Source organism: Pongo abelii, chromosome 19, assembly GCF_028885655.2.
Source record: "Pongo abelii isolate AG06213 chromosome 19, NHGRI_mPonAbe1-v2.0_pri, whole genome shotgun sequence".
Taxonomy (NCBI): domain Eukaryota; kingdom Metazoa; phylum Chordata; class Mammalia; order Primates; family Hominidae; genus Pongo; species Pongo abelii.
The window spans coordinates 15,862,970-15,879,870 of record NC_072004.2 but is presented as its reverse complement, the minus strand read 5'-3'; positions in this window follow the sequence as shown (position 1 = coordinate 15,879,870).

The window sequence follows — 16,901 nt, the reverse complement described above, 5'->3', positions numbered from 1 at the left end:
TATCAGATAAATTTAACAAAGAGATTGAAATAATAATTAAAAATCAAGCAAAAATTCTAGAGCTGAAAAATACAACTGGCATGCTGGAGATTGCACCAGAGTCCTTTAGTAGCAGAATGGATCAAGCAGAAGAATTAGCATGAAGACAGCCTATTTGAAAATAAACAGCCAGAGGAAACCAGAGGAAACAAAAGAAAAAAAAAAAAAAACAATGGATCTACAGGATCTACAAAATAGCCCCAAATGAGGCAAATCTAAGACTTATTGGTCTTAAAGAGAAGGTAGAGAAAAAGATAGGGGTAGAACATTTATTCACAGGGATGATATCAGAGAACTTCCCCAACCTAGAGAAAGGTATCATATCCAAGTACAAGAAGGCTACAGAACACCAAGCAGATTTAACCCAAGAAGATATTTCAAGGCATTTAATAATCAAACTCCTGAGGATCAAGGATAAAGAAAGGATCCTAAAAGCAGCAAGAGAAAAGAAACAACATGCAATGGAGCTCCAAAAGGTCTGGAAAAACTCAGAATAGTATAATACTGTAATTGTGGTGTGCAAACTACTCTTATCATAAGTAGAAAGACTAAATAATGAACCAGTCAGAAATAATAATCACAACAGCTTTACAAGACATAGTAAATATATACAAGACACAGTAAGATATAAATAGAAACAACAAAGTTAGACAGCATGAGGAAAAAGTTAAGGCAATTGCTATAGCAATTTTAAATATATACACACCCAAAATGGCAGCACCCACATATATAGAGGGAATATTATCAGAGCTAAAGAGAGAGATGGGCCTCAATACAATAATAGTTGGAGACTTCAACACCCCATGTTCATCACTGGACAGATCTTCCAGACAGAAAATCAACACAGAAACATCATACTGAAACCGCACTATAGAACAAATGAGTCTAATAGATATTTACAGAACATTTTACCCAAGAGCTGCAGAATGTACAAGCTTTACCTCAGCACATAGACAGATCATATGTTAGGTCACAAACAAGTCTTAAAACATACAAAAAAATGAAATAATATCAAGCATTTTCTTTGACCATAATGGAATAAAAGTAGAAGTCAGTAATAAGAGGATTTTGGAAACTATAAAAATACATGGAAATTAAACAATATGCTCCCGAATGACCAGTGAGTCAATGAAGGAATTAAGAAAGAAATTTTTAAAATTCTTGAAACCAATGATAAATGGGAAGACAACATACCAAACCCCATGGGATATAGCAAAAGCAATACTAAGAGGGATGTTTACAGGTGTAAGTGCCTACATCAAAAAAAGGACAAAAACTTCAAAGAAACAATCTAATAATGCACTTTATTAACTGGAAACGCAAGAGCAAACCAAACCAAAATAGTAGAAGAAATAATAAAGACCAGAGCAGAAACAAATGAAATGAAAAATAACATACAAAAGATCAATGCAACAAAAATATGTTTTTTTGAAAAGTTAAACAAAATTGACAAACCTTTAGCCAGACTAAGAAAAAAAGAGAGAAGATCCAAATAAATAGAAATGAAAAAGGAGACACTATAACTGATACTGTGGAAATTCAAAGGATCATTAGTGGCTACTATGAGAAACTATATGACAATAAATTGGAAAATCTAGAAGAAACGGACAAATTCCTGGACACATAAAACCTGACCAGATAGAATCAGGATAAAATCTGAAAGCTGAACAAATCAATAACAAATAAAAAGATTGAAGCCATAATAAAAAGTCTTCCAGTAAAGAAAAGCCCAGGACCTGATAAATTCACTGCTGAATTCTACCCAACATTTGAAAAAGAACCAACACCAATCCTGCTCATACTATTTCAAAAAACAGAGGAGGAAGGGAAACTTCCAAACTCATTCCAGGAGGCCAGTACTACCCTGACACCAAAACCAGACAAAGACACATCAAAAAAAGAAAAACTACAGGCCAACTTCTCTGATGAATACTGATGCAAAAATCCTCAACAAAATACTAGCAAACCAAATTCTACAATACATTAGAAAGATCATCCATCATGACCAAGTGGGATGTATCCCTGAGATGCAAGGATGGTTCAACATATGCCAATCAATCAGCATGACATATCATATCAACAGAATGAAGAAAACCATATGATCATTTTAATGGATGGTGAAAAAGAATTTGGTAAAATTCAACATCCCTTTATAATAAACACCCTCAAAAAACTTGATATAGAAAGAGTGTATCTCAGCATAATGAAAGCCATGCAAGACAGATCCACAGCTAGTCTCATACTGAATGGAGAAAAACTGAAAAAGCCTTTCTTTTAATATCTGGAACACAACAAAGATGTGCACTGTCACCACTGTTATTCAACACAGTACTGGAAGTCCTAGCTAAAGCAATTAGACAACAGAAAACTATAAAGAGCATCCAAATTGAAAAGAAAGATGTCAAATCATCCTTGTTTGCTAATGATATCATCTTATATTAGAAAAACCTGAAGTTTTCACAAGAAAACTGTTAGAACTGATAAACAAATTCAGCAAAGTTGCAGAATACAAAATCAACATACAAAAATCAGTAGCATTTGTATATGTCAACAGTCAGTGAACAATCTGAAAAAGAAATTTAAAAAGTAACCCCATTTACAATAGCCACATATGAAAGTAAATACCTGGGAATTAATTTAACCAAAAGAAGTGAAAGATCTCTATAAGGAAAACTTTATAAAACAGTGATGAAGGAAACTGAAGAGGACACCAAAGAATGGAAAAGTATCCCATGTTCATGGATTGGATTAATCAATATTGTTAAAATATCCATTCTACATAGTCAATGCAATCCCGCTCAAAATACCAGTGACATTCTTCACAGAAATAGAAAAAAAAAATCCTAAAATTTACGAGGAACTACAAAAAACTCAGAATAGCCAGAACTATGCAAAGCAAAAAGGAAAGGGCAAAACTGGAGGAATCACATTACTTGGCTTCAAATACTACTACAGAGGTAGAATAACCAAAACAGCATGGTACTGCCATAAAAACAGACACACAGGCCAATAAAACAGAATAGAGAGCTCAAAAGCAAATCCACACACTTACAGTGAATTCATTTTTGACAAAGGTGCCAAGAATGCACACTGGGGAAAAGTCAGTCTCTTCAAATAAATGGTGCTGAGAAAACCAGATATCCATACGCAAAAGAACGAAACCAGACCCCTATCTATCACCACCTACAAAAATCAAATGAAAATAAATTAAAGACTTAAATCTAATATCACAAACTATGAAACTACTACAAGAAAGCATTGGGAGAAAATCTCCAAACATTGGCCTGGGGAAAGATTTCTTGAGCAGTACCCCCACAGGCACAGGCAACCAAAGTAAACATGGACAAATGGGATCACATCAAGCTAGGAAGCTTCTGCAGAGCAAAGGATAAAATCAACAAAGTGAAGAGACAACCCACAGAATGGGAGAAAATATTTGCAAACTACCCATCTCACAAGGGATTAATAACCAGAATATATAAGGAGCTCAAACAACTCTACAGGAAAAAATCTAGTAAGACTGCCAATAACAAATGCTGGTGAGGATGTGGAGAAAAGGAAACCCTCGTACACGGTTGGTGGCAATGTAAATTAGGGTAACCACTATGGAGAACAGTTCCTGAAAAAACTAAAAACTCAGCTACCACATAATCCAGCAATCCCACTGCTGGGTATATACCTAAAAGAAATGAAATCGGCCAGGCACAGTGGCTCATGCCTGTAATCCCAGAACTTTGGGAGGCTGAGATGGGTGGATCACGAGGTCAAGAGTTCAAAACCAGCCTGGCCAAGATGGTGAAACCCCATCTCTACTAAAAATACAAAAAAATTAGCCAGGCGTGGTGGTGGGCACCTGTAATCCCAGCTACTAGGGAGGCTGAGGCAGAGAATTGCTTGAACCAGGGAGGCAGAGGTTGCAGTGAGCCAAGATCATGCCACTGCACTCTAGCCTGGGCAACAGAGTGAGACTCTGTCTCAAAAAAAAAAAAAACAAAGAAATGAAATCAATATATCAAGGAGATATCTGCACTCCCATGTTTGTTGCAGCAATGTTTACAATAGTTAGGATTTGGAAGCAATCTAAGTGTCCATCAAAGGACAAATGGATAAAGACAATATGATACATATACACAATGGAGTATGATTCAACCATAAAAAAGAATGAGATCCAGTCATTTGCAACAACACAGATGGAACTGGAGATCATAATGTTAAGTAAAATAAGCCAGGCATAGAAAGACAAACATCACGTGTTCTCATTTACTTGTGGGATCTAAAACTCAAATCAATTGAACTCATGGACATAGAGAGTAGAAAGATGGTTATAAGAGGCTGGGAAGGATGGTTATCAGAGGCTGGGAAGGATGGAGCGGGGTGAGGGTAGGTGGGGATGGTTAATGGATACAAAAAATAGAAAGAACACATAAGACATACTATTTGATAGCACAATAAGGTGACTATAGTCAATAATAATTGAATATTTTTAAATAACTTTAAAATGTAATTGGATTGTTTGTAACTCAAATGATAAATGCTAGAGGAGATGGATGCCCCATTCTTCATGATGTGCTTATTTCACATTGCATACCTATATCAAAACACCTCATGGATCCCATAAATATATACACTTATGCACTTACTATGTACCCGCAGAAATAAAAAAAACTCACAAAACAATTAAAAGGCAAAAAAAAATCAAGAAAAAATTATTTCAAAATCAATGCCACACCACAGCCTCAACCACAGTTGAGATTATTCTTAGTTCTACCATGAAGTCTAAATATATCCTTGGGCCTCTGGACTAATATGAGCTTAGTATACCCTAGAAAATTCAAGACTAGTAAATGCAGCCAAACTTACAAAACTGAAGGATATTATTACATAGGGCTCTCATTAAATTTGCTAAGATTTAATGTAGTACCTGTCACAGAGTGAGCCCTTCACTGTTGCTGGATGTGGTGTAGCATAGTACTAAAGAACTTTAGAATTAGGCCATGCTTTTAAGAGCTTTCCCACTGTTTCTCCTCTCATTTAATTTAAAAATCTGCATGCTTATTTTAACTGTGTAATTATTCACCACCATATTTGTCTTGTAACACTAGCCAATCAACAATAAGGGATGAGAATCTCTGCTAATTAAACAAATTCCCTTCCTTTCTTTGGGAACCCAATTGAGTAAATTATTCATATAATTTTTGGTATTTAGGAATAATTCCTACTACTAATTTATTCTCAGTGGAATTTTGCACTCTCCAAATAAGGAATCAACAATGACCATAATAATTGGAGAGTGTCTAATTTAACAAACCCTCCTTTTTGATCAGTGAAGAGATTTTTTTAAAAATTTTACTTAAACATTTTAGATTTAGCCTTCGGCAATAAAATTAGTTAATATAGGGAATGTTTACTAACACACGCACATGCACACACACATTATATATATATTAAATTATATATATAAACAAACATTGGCATTCTACACTAACAAGTCATGTCCATAAAGAAATGTTAGTTTAGCATGCCAATTTAATATTGATCAAAATTGCCTGAAATTTTCAGGAAGAAAAAATATATATATAAATAAAACTTTTGGGAAGTTTAAGACAAGTTTGACTACATCTTGTGTATAATCTTGTACCTCTTTTTTCACACCAACTTAGCATGCTGCATGCATTTTTTAAAGAATGTTTTAGGTGGATTATGGCCATTTCTCCCCTCTCTCAAGTCTTATTTGATTGTTCTTCCAGAAACAATTTTAAAATTTGCAGAGTTACATCTGGAACAAGGAGTTTGGTTAGAGGAATTTAAACCTGTAGATCATGAAAGAGCTTATTCTGAGTTGTCATAGCTGACATTGAGTCTATGCCTAATGATGTAAGTGACGTGGATATTGTAATGTCTTTGAAGTTTTTATTCATAAACTGGCTAACGAAGTGATGTACTCATCTGTTGATAACTGAAAGGAAGAATGAATAAAAGCCATGTAACAATCTTACAGAAAATTAAATTCATCTTGGAATTCTTTGTGGAAATAAATTCAATGAGGTAGAACTTGGGGAAAGTTTTCCTGTAATTTATTGAAACCAAACTTGACTACAGCTTGTTGAGAATTATTAAGAGTCAAGCATGTTTCAAGACACTCATGGATTTGTGGGTATTTGAAGAGTAAGTACTCCTCTTGTGGCTAAAATATTTTGAAGATGGTCTTTGTTCAGGAGTAACCCAAGACTCAAGGCTCCCCAGTTAACTGATGATCCAGTAAGACCACAGTTCCTGTGATAGTGGCAGAAGGTGTCCAGCAAGGAGTTAGCAGCTGCTTGGTTGGCTTGTGTTATACTCCCAATGAAGGCAGAAACCAATGACTAGCACATAAAATAATTAATTCCTGTCCTCTTGTCACAAAGTAAAATTTTATTTCACCAGCTACGTTGGGGCTTAACAATTTCTCTGACCAAGAGATGTTGAGAGCTTAATGGGGCCCATTGAGCAAGACTATAGCACTAAGAAATAAACTGATTTTACTCTTTGGAAAGATATTTCCTGTTGAATGTAATGTCTTTTCCACCTCAGAATGAAAAATGATATTACATTGTAGCCTGATAATTCAGCATTCTCCATTCTGATATTTTCAGCAACTGCATTTCTTTCAACTGCTCAGAAGGTGGATTTCTCAGTGAAATAATCACAACAAAACCATCTCCTTACTGTACAATAAATGTCACCATTTTAAATCAAAGGCCAGAGAGCCTCCTCATGCAGCATACACTCTTTTTGCGTTGAAGAGTTTCCTCTTTGCTCTACACATAGGTATTTGTGGAAGCTGACTTTCTGGAACATTGACTTTGCACACAGCAACAGGGATGGCCACACATATGAAATATCATAACAGAACAGGATTCACCAGTGCATTCTTTTGAAAAAGAGGGAAAATTAATTATTTTTCAAACTCATTGATTTTAGCTATGGACAAATCTACAGAACACGATCAGGCAGAATTTCTGTAAATCCTGGCTAAGATTTAGAATGTGGATATGAATGTGATTGTTAGAATTACACAATAATTACTGTAAAAATTCAGGTTGGGGTTGGACACATATGATGACAACATCTCAGAGGCAAAGAGGGCCAAAGAGTGTTTCTTTGATGAGTTTCTCTAAAGGTGGCAGTAAAATGAATGGCTGGCAGTGTTCTACTTTTGACACATGCCTAGGGAGGGTGAGAGAATCATGGCACCCCCAGACCATTTCCTTAGTAGCCAAGGTCAGCACTTCACCTAGAATGAATCCTCCTTGCTGGGGGCAAAATGTAGCAGGCATGGAGAGATGTTTGTCATTTGGTGATACCTGTGAGTGAGAATGTCTCAAGCTCTTATGAAGTATGATGCATAAGGTCCATTTCTAAATACTAGAAACATCTTGCTGTGAAAGCACATGATGTCAGGAGTTAAGAATTCTGATGATGCCACACAGGAAATCATGTGGCAATGTGATCACCAATCTTCTTAAATGACCTTGCAGATGGCTATTACTGTACTGCTGAAGTCCAGTGCCAGGGATTTATGTTTCCCCATTGTGTTATCAGCCCAGTACAAAGTATTGCCACAATTACAGCTAAAGGTGCTAACAGGAAAATTATCTTCTGGATGGATGCATATTTCTTCAGTCTCAACTTCCAAAAATTGGTCATTGAGCAGTGTGAGTTTCTTTCTATCTCAGCTCTCACCTTACTTCATTGTAGAGATCTGAGGTGTTATAGGGTGAATACCTCAGAGTTCTGGTTACCCTTGTGAAGTTCACTATCATAAACCATTTCAATAAGAAAGTATGCCTAATTTCAGAAATCAATATTGTCCCCTGATCTACATAGAGTTCTGGGTAATTCTTGCCTTTACATTTAATAATAGCTTCTGCTAAGCTTGCAATGTTCTGTGGGCTTGTGTCACTAATATGTGTCATCTGAAATGTGACACATGGCACTCCCATCAAAGAGGTTCTTGTCATGCCTGAGAGAACAAGTCCTGGATCAATGTAATTCACATTTCTTATTTTTCTGTAAGTCAACACTGTCACACAGTAATCGATATTTTTGGACTTGAAGGCCAAAATAAGTTGGTGAAATGCCTCGCACCACTTTGTTAGGTATTAAAGAAGTGTTCCTGGGATCTCTTCGTTTAGTTTTTTAATTCCCCACATGAATAAAACACGATGGAATTCCTTGGTTTCAGTTTTCATCATAACGCCTACTGTCATCTCAGAATCTTGACTTATTTCTGATTCCTGAAATCCAATATACTTGGAGTCACAAGGTAAATATTTATCAAGCTATTGAGCTAGTTCAAATGCATCCGCAAGAACTAGTAATAAAGGCACTTCACCAGGGTTCTCAAGCACTTGAATCATATTTGCTTCCACATGTTTTCAAGAAGCAAGTTATCATTACATTGTGTTTAATATATGTGAACACAATCTCTTCTAGTCTTCATTAAATGGTACCATATTATAAAGAGCCCACACATGTCAAAGTAGTTTTCTGTGGATTTTACGACCTTCATGTATATATGCATTTACCTTGAATAACCTGTTGGGAGCTGTTTTCAAACCTTCATAAAAGCATGGCCAGTTAAGATTGTGGCCAAATTCAATTAGAGATTTTTACCAAATCAAAAAGTCTCATACCTTTTGGTTGTAAGCAGGAGGACATTAAACTTCTTCACCTATAATTTCCCTGATATTTCTTTGGAAGGCTCTCTTATGGGGCTATTTCAACAAACAAAGCATTTTTTTCTTTCATTGGTTGCAGTTGTGATAGCCTAGATGAAACCAACTGGCTCTCAAATGTTCCTGAACCAATATTTGCCAGTAGTAAAACCTTCTTCAGAAGCAGTTTTCCCTGCCACTGTTGAAATCAGTTGCATTTTGGGCTCCCTCCTCACCAGATTCCCAATGCTCTCTTCAATGTCTTTGAACATTGGATCCATCATATAGCTCATATACTGTGATAAGCAGCTGGAGCTGATAGGATGTGCAGAAATATGTTTTCTCGAACTCCTGAGCCGGCTCTTCATGACACTTGGCTTTAGCTTCTTCCTCTCCTGATGAAGTACAGAACAAAGACTGTTAAAGGCTGCACTGCACACCTTTTCAAAGGACTCTACAGCCCTCAGGATTTCTGTTCTGAGAACTGCGAAATGCTCTAAAGATAAACTCTATTTTGTAAAAATTTAAATAACTCTCTCCAGTAAACTGCTTTTTACAGTAAAAAGTGGTCTTTTGTGGTTCTCACATATTTTTCACTATGTTTAGGACAATATTGTAAACTTTAAATAACATCATGGAAATCAGTTGAAGTGCCATGAGTGATACTGAAGGGCTCCCAAGAAGTAAAGTTATGACATTACAAAGAAAAGTTGAATTGCTTGCTATGCACCACAGACTGAGGTGTACAGCTGTAGCTGCCCACCATTTCAGACAGATGATTCTTCATCTCGGAAGCAGATGATGTAAACTTATGGTATCAATAAATACAGCATGGAACTATAAATATATGTCCTCTTCCTTATGATTTTCTTAAAAGTTTGTTTTATCTAGGTTACTTTGTGTTAACTTTTATTTTAGGTTTGGGAGTACATGTGCAGGTTTGCTATATAGGTAAATTGTGTGTCATGGAAGTTTGGTGTACAAATTACTTTCTGTCACCTAGATAATAAGCATAGTACCCAATAGGTAGTTTTTCAATCCTCACCCTCCTCCTACCCTCCACCTCAAGTAGACCACGATGTTTGCTGTTCCCTTCTTTATGTCCATATATAAGCAATGTTTAGCTCCCACTTATAAGTGAGAACATGTAGTATTTGATTTTCTGTTCCTGCGTTAGTTTGCTTAGGATAACGGCCTCCAGCTGCATCCATGTTGATGCAGAGGACACGATCTCAATCTTTTTAATGTCTGTGTAGTATTCCATGGTGTATATATACCACACTTTCCTTATCCAGTCTACCAACCATGGGCTTATTAAGTTGATCTAATGTTTTTGCCATTGTGAATAGTGCTGTGTGAACATATGCACGCATGTGTCTTTATGGTAGAATGGTTAATATTCCTTTGGGTATGTATATGCCCAATAATGGGACTGCTGGGTCAAATGGCAATTCTAAGTTCTTTGAGAAATCGCCAAACTGCTTTCCGCAATGACTAAACAAGTTTAAATTTCCACCAGAAGTGCATAAACGTCCCCTTTTCTCCACAACCTTGCCAGCTTCTGTTAGTTTTTGACCTTTTAATAATAGTCATTCTGACTGGTGTGAGATGGTGTCTCACTGTGGTTTTGATTTGCATTTCTCTAATGATTAGTGAGTTTGAACATTTTTTTCATAGCCTTGTTGGCCACATGTTATGTATTTCTTTTGAAAAGTATCTGTTCATGTCCTTTGCCCACTTTTGATGGGGTTGTTTTTTTTTCTTGTAAATTTAAGTTCCTTTCAGATGCTGGATATTAGACCTTTGTCAGATGGCTAGGTTGCAAATATTTTCTCCCTTTCTGTGAGCTGTTTACTCTGTTGATAGTTTCTTTTGCTGTAAAGAAGCTCTTTAGTTTAATTAGGTCCCGTTTGCCAATTTTTTATTTTCTTGCAATTACTTTTGGCATCTTTGTCATGAAGATCATTTCCAGGTCCTATGTCCTCAATGGTATTTCCTAGGTTATCGTCCAGGGTTTTAATAGGTTTTCATTTTAGATTTAAGTTTTTAATCCATCTTGAGTTAGTTTTTGTATCTGGTGTAAGGAAGGGGTCCAGTTTCAATCTGCATATGATTAGCCAGTTATCCCAGCACCACTTATTGAATAGAAAGTCCTTTCCCCATTGCTTTTTTTAAGTGGAGTTGTTGAAGGTTGGATGGTTGTAGGTGTGCTGCATTATTTCTTAGCTCTCTATTCTGTTCCATTGGTATATGTGTCTGCTGTTGTAACAGTACCATGCTATTTCTGTTACTGCAGGTTTGTAGTATAGTTTGAAGTCAGCTACCAAACTACCAATGACATTCTTCACAGAATTAGGATAAACTATTTTAAAATTTATATCGAACCCCAAAAGAGCTGGAATAGCTAAGGCAATTCTAGCTTACTTTTATAAGAATATAGTATATAATACATAGAATATACAGCATATATATTGATCAACTTTGTTATGGGTAAGGTTTCTGGTCACCAGTAGGTTGTTAATCAGGTCAGTCAGCAGTTACAATACAGGGAAGTCAAAATTTAGGCAAATTTTCAGCTGTGTGGGGTTCAGCCCCTCTAACTTCCACATTGTTCAACAAAGGTCAAGAGTACTGAAAGGGAAAAAAAACCTAAAATGAGCCATGTGTGATTCAACTGGAATTAGAATCACCAGGAAGAACTCATGGTTTTCAGTACATGCTAATATAGAAATATCAATGAATATAAGCATGTATGTTTGTATATTTATCCATCTAGCGGTATTTTTCTGCTCTGTTCACTGAGGAAGCCTATGAGCAATGACAACTCCAATAGCCATACGTATCTACCACAATTACTGCCCAGATATTGGTTTCTAATTACTGTCCCCTAAAGAAAGTCAAGGCTTCTGGAAAAAAATGAAAATGGCCGAGTCGAGGGCTGGGGCAGAGAAAATACAAGGTACGGTTGAAACAGCTTATGCCAGAAAGTAAGGAAGTATTCAAAGAACAATAGGACAGTTCAAAAAGACATGAACTCAGCTTGAAATGGCTACCACTGGTCAAAGCTGAGGGAACCTGAAGAGCAAAACAATAAATTTTCCCTTCTCCCCTATTTGTTGGTTGGTTTTGTTTTGTTTTACTTATCCATGTAGAAGGAATGAAAGATGAAGACAATCATGATTTGGCAACCACCATAATAATAACTGACCCAGAGAGTTAAGGCCAAGATGGCCGAATAGGAACAGCTCTGGTCTACAGCTCCCAGCGTGAGCGATGCAGAAGACGGGTGATTTCTGCATTTCCATCTGAGGTACTGTGTTCATCTCACTAGGGAGTGCCAGACAGTGAGTGCAGGTCAGTGGGTGAGCGCACCGTGTGCCAGCCGAAGCAGGGGCGAGGCATTGCCTCACTCGGGAAGCGCAAGGGGTCAGGGAGTTCCCTTTCCAGGGGTGACAGACGGCACCTGGAAAATCGGGCCACTCCCACCCGAATACTGTGCTTTTCCCACGGGCTTAGGAAACGGTGCACCAGGAGATTATAGCCCGCACCTGGCTCAGAGGGTCCTACGCCCACGGAGTCTCGCTGATTGCTAGCACAGCAGTCTGAGATCAAACAGCAAGGTGGCAGCGAGGCTGGGGGAGGGGCGCCCGCCATTGCCCAGGCTCGCTTAGGTAAACAAAGCAGCCGGGAAGCTTGAACTGGGTGGAGCCCACCACAGCTCAAGGAGGCCTGCCTGCCTCTGTAGGCTCCACCTCTGGGGGCAGGGCACAGACAAACAAAAAGACAGCAGTAACCTCTGCAGACTTAAATGTCCCTGTCTGACAGCTTTGAGGAGACCAGTGGTTCTCCCAGCACGCAGCTGGAGATCTGAGAACTGGCAGACTGCCTCCTCAAGTGGGTCCCTGACCCCTGACCCCCGAGCAGCCTAACCGGGAGGCACCCCCCAGCAGGGGCAGACTGACACCTCACACAGCCGGCTGGGTACTCCAACAGACCTGCAGCTGAGGGGCCTGTCTGTTAGAAGGAAAACTAACAGAAAGGACATCCACTCCAAAAACCCATCTGTACATCACCATCATCAAAGACCAAAAGTAGATACAGCCACAAAATGGGGAAAAAACTGAGCAGAAAAACTGGAAACTCTAAAAAGCAGAGTGCCTCTCCTCCTCCAAAGGAACGCAGTTCCTCACCAGCAACGGAACAAAGCTGGACGGAGAATGACTTTGACGAGCTGAGAGAAGAAGGCTTCAGACGATCAAATTACTCCGAGCTACGGGAGGATATTCAAACCAAAGGCAAAGAAGTTGAAAACTTTGAAAAAAATTTAGAAGAATGTATAACTAGAATAACCAACACAGACAAGTGCTTAAAGGAGCTGATGGAGCTGAAAACCAAGGCTCGAGAACTACGTGAAGAATGCAGAAGCCTCAGGAGCCGATGCGATCAAATGGAAGAAAGGGTATCAGCCATGGAAGATGAAATGAATGAAATGAAGTGAGAAGGGAAGTTTAGAGAAAAAAGAATAAAAAGAAATGAGCAAAGCCTTCAAGAAATGTGGGACTATGTGAAAAGACCAAATCTACGTCTGATTGGTGTACCTGAAAGTGACGGGGAGAATGGAACCAAGTTGGAAAACACTCTGCAGGATATTATCCAGGAGAATTTCCCCAATCTAGCAAGGCAGGCCAACATTCAGATTCAGGAAATACAGAGAACGCCACAAAGATACTCCTTGAGAAGAGCAACTCCAAGACACATAATTGTCAGATTCACCAAAGTTGAAATGAAGGAAAAAATGTTAAGGGCAGCCAGAGAGAAAGGTCGGGTTACCCTCAAAGGGAAGCCCATCAGACTAACAGCGGATCTCTCGGCAGAAACCCTACAAGCCAGAAGAGAGTGGGGGCCACTATTCAACATTCTTAAAGAAAAGAATTTTCAACCCAGAATTTCATATCCAGCCAAACTAAGCTTCATAAGTGAAGGAGAAATAAAATACTTTACAGACAAGCAAATGCTGAGAGATTTTGTCACCACCAGGCCTGCCCTAAAAGAGCTCCTGAAGGAAGCGCTAAACATGGAAAGGCACAACCGGTACCAGCCACTGCAAAATCATGCCAAAATGTAAAGACCATCGAGACTAGGAAGAGACTGCATCAACTAACGAGCAAAATAACCAGCTAACATCATAATGACAGGATCAAATTCACACATAACAATATTAACTTTAAATGTAAATGGACTAAATGCTCCAATTAAAAGACACAGACTGGCAAATTGGATAAAGACTCAAGACCCATCAGTGTGCTGTATTCAAGAAACCCATCTCACATGCAGAGACACACATAGGCTCAAAATAAAAGGATGGAGGAAGATCTACCAAGCAAATAGAAAACAAAAAAAGGCAGGGGTTGCAATCCTAGTCTCTGATAAAACAGACTTTAAACCAACAAAGATCAAAAGAGACAAAGAAGGCCATTACATAATGGTAAAGGGATTAATTCAACAAGAAGAGCTAACTATCCTAAATATATATGCACCCAATACAGGAGCACCCAGATTCATAAAGCAAGTCCTGAGTGACCTACAAAGAGACTTAGACTCCCACACATTAATAATGGGAGACTTTAACACCCCACTGTCAACATTAGACAGATCAATGAGACAGAAAGTCAACAAGGATACCCAGGAATTGAACTCAGCTCTGCACCAAGTGGACCTAATAGACATCTACAGAACTCTCCACCCCAAATCAACAGAATATACATTTTTTTCAGCACCACACCACACCTATTCCAAAATTGACCACATACTTGGAAGTAAAGCTCTCCTCAGTAAATGTAAAAGAACAGAAATTATAACAAACTATCTCTCAGATCACAGTGCAATCAAGCTAGAACTCAGGATTAAGAAACTCACTCAAAACCGCTCAACTACATGGAAACTGAACAACCTGCTCCTGAATGACTACTGGGTACATAATGAAATGAAGGCAGAAATAAAGATGTTCTTTGAAACCAACGAGAACCAAGACACAACATACCAGAATCTCTGGGATGCATTCAAAGCAGTGTGTAGAGGGAAATTTATAGCACTAAATGCCCATAAGAGAAAGCAGAAAAGATCTAAAATTGACACCCTAACATCACAATTAAAAGAACTAGAAAAGCAAGAGCAAACACATTCAAAAGCTAGCAGAAGGCAAGAAATAACTAAAATCAGAGCAGAACTGAAGGAAATAGAGACACAAAAAACCCTTCAAAAAATTAATGAATCCAGGAGCTGGTTTTTTGAAAGGATCAACAAAATTGATAGACCGCTAGCAAGATTAATAAAGAAAAAAAGAGAGAAGAATCAAATAGATGCAATAAAAAATGATAAAGGGGATATCATCACTGATCCCACAGAAATACAAACTACCATCAGAGAATACTACAAACACCTCTACACAAATAAACTAGAAAATCTAGAAGAAATGGATAAATTCCTCAACACATACACCCTCCCAAGACTAAACCAGGAAGAAGCTGAATCTCTGAATAGACCAATAACAGGATCTGAAATTGTGGCAATAATCAATAGCTTACCAACCAAAAAAATTCCAGGACCAGACGGGTTCACAGCCGAATTCTACCAGAGGTGCAAGGAGGAACTGGTACCATTCCTTCTGAAACTATTCCAATCAATAGAAAAAGAGGGAATCCTCCCTAACTCATTTTATGAGGCCAGCATCATCCTGATACCAAAGCCAGGCAGAGACACAACCAAAAAAGAGAATTTTAGACCAATATCATTGATGAACATTGATGCAAAAATCCTCAATAAAATACTGGCAAACCGAATCCAGCAGCACATCAAAAAGCTTATCCACCATGATCAAGTGGGCTTCATCCCTGGGATGCAAGGCTGGTTCAATATACGCAAATCAATAAATGTAATCCAGCATATAAACAGAACCAAAGACAAAAACCACATGATTATCTCAATGGATGCAGAAAAGGCCTTTGACAAAATTCAACAACGCTTCATGCTAAAAACTCTCAATAAATTAGGTATTGATGGGACGTATCTCAAAATAATAAGAGCTATCTATGACAAACCCACAGCCAATATCATACTGAATGGGCAAAAACTGGAAGCATTCCCTTTGAAAACTGGCACAAGACAGAGATGCCCTCTCTCACCACTTCTATTCAACATAGTGTTGGAAGTTCTGGCCAGGGCAATTAGGCAGGAGAAGGAAATAAAGGGTATTCAATTAGGAAAAGAGGAAGTCAAATTGTCCCTGTTTGCAGACGACATGATTGTATATCTAGAAAACCCCATTGTCTCAGCCCAAAATCTCCTTAAGCTGATAAGCAACTTCAGCAAAGTCTCAGGATACAAAATTAATGTACAAAAATCACAAGCATTCTTATACACCAATAACAGACAAACAGAGAGCCAAATCATGAGTGAACTCCCATTCACAATTGCTTCAAAGAGAATAAAATACCTAGGAATCCAACTTACAAGGGATGCGAAGGACCTCTTCAAGGAGAACTACAAACCACTGCTCAAGGAAATAAAAGAGGATACAAACAAATGGAAGAACATTCCATGCTCATGGGTAGGAAGAATCAATATCGTGAAAATGGCCATACTGCCCAAGGTAATTTACAGATTCAATGCCATCCCCATCAAGCTACCAATGACATTCTTCGCAGAATTGGAAAAAACTACTTTAAAGCTCATATGGAACCAAAAAAGAGCCCGCATCGCCAAGTCAATCCTAAGCCAAAAGCACAAAGCTGGAGGCATCACACTACCTGACTTCAAACTATACTACAAGGCTACAGTAACCAAAACAGCATGGTACTGGTACCAAAACAGAGATATAGATCAATGGAACAGAACAGAGCCGTCAGAAATAACGCCACATATCTACAACTATCTGATCTTTGACAAATCTGAGAAAAACAAGAAATGGGGAAAGGATTCTCTATTTAATAAATGGTGCTGGGAAAACTGGCTAGCCATATGTAGAAAGCTGAAACTGGATCCTTTCCTTACACCTTATACAAAAATCAATTCAAGATGGATTAAAGACTTAAACGTTAGACCTAAAACCATAAAAACCCTAGAAGAAAACCTAGGCATTACCATTCAGGACATAGGCATGGGCAAGGA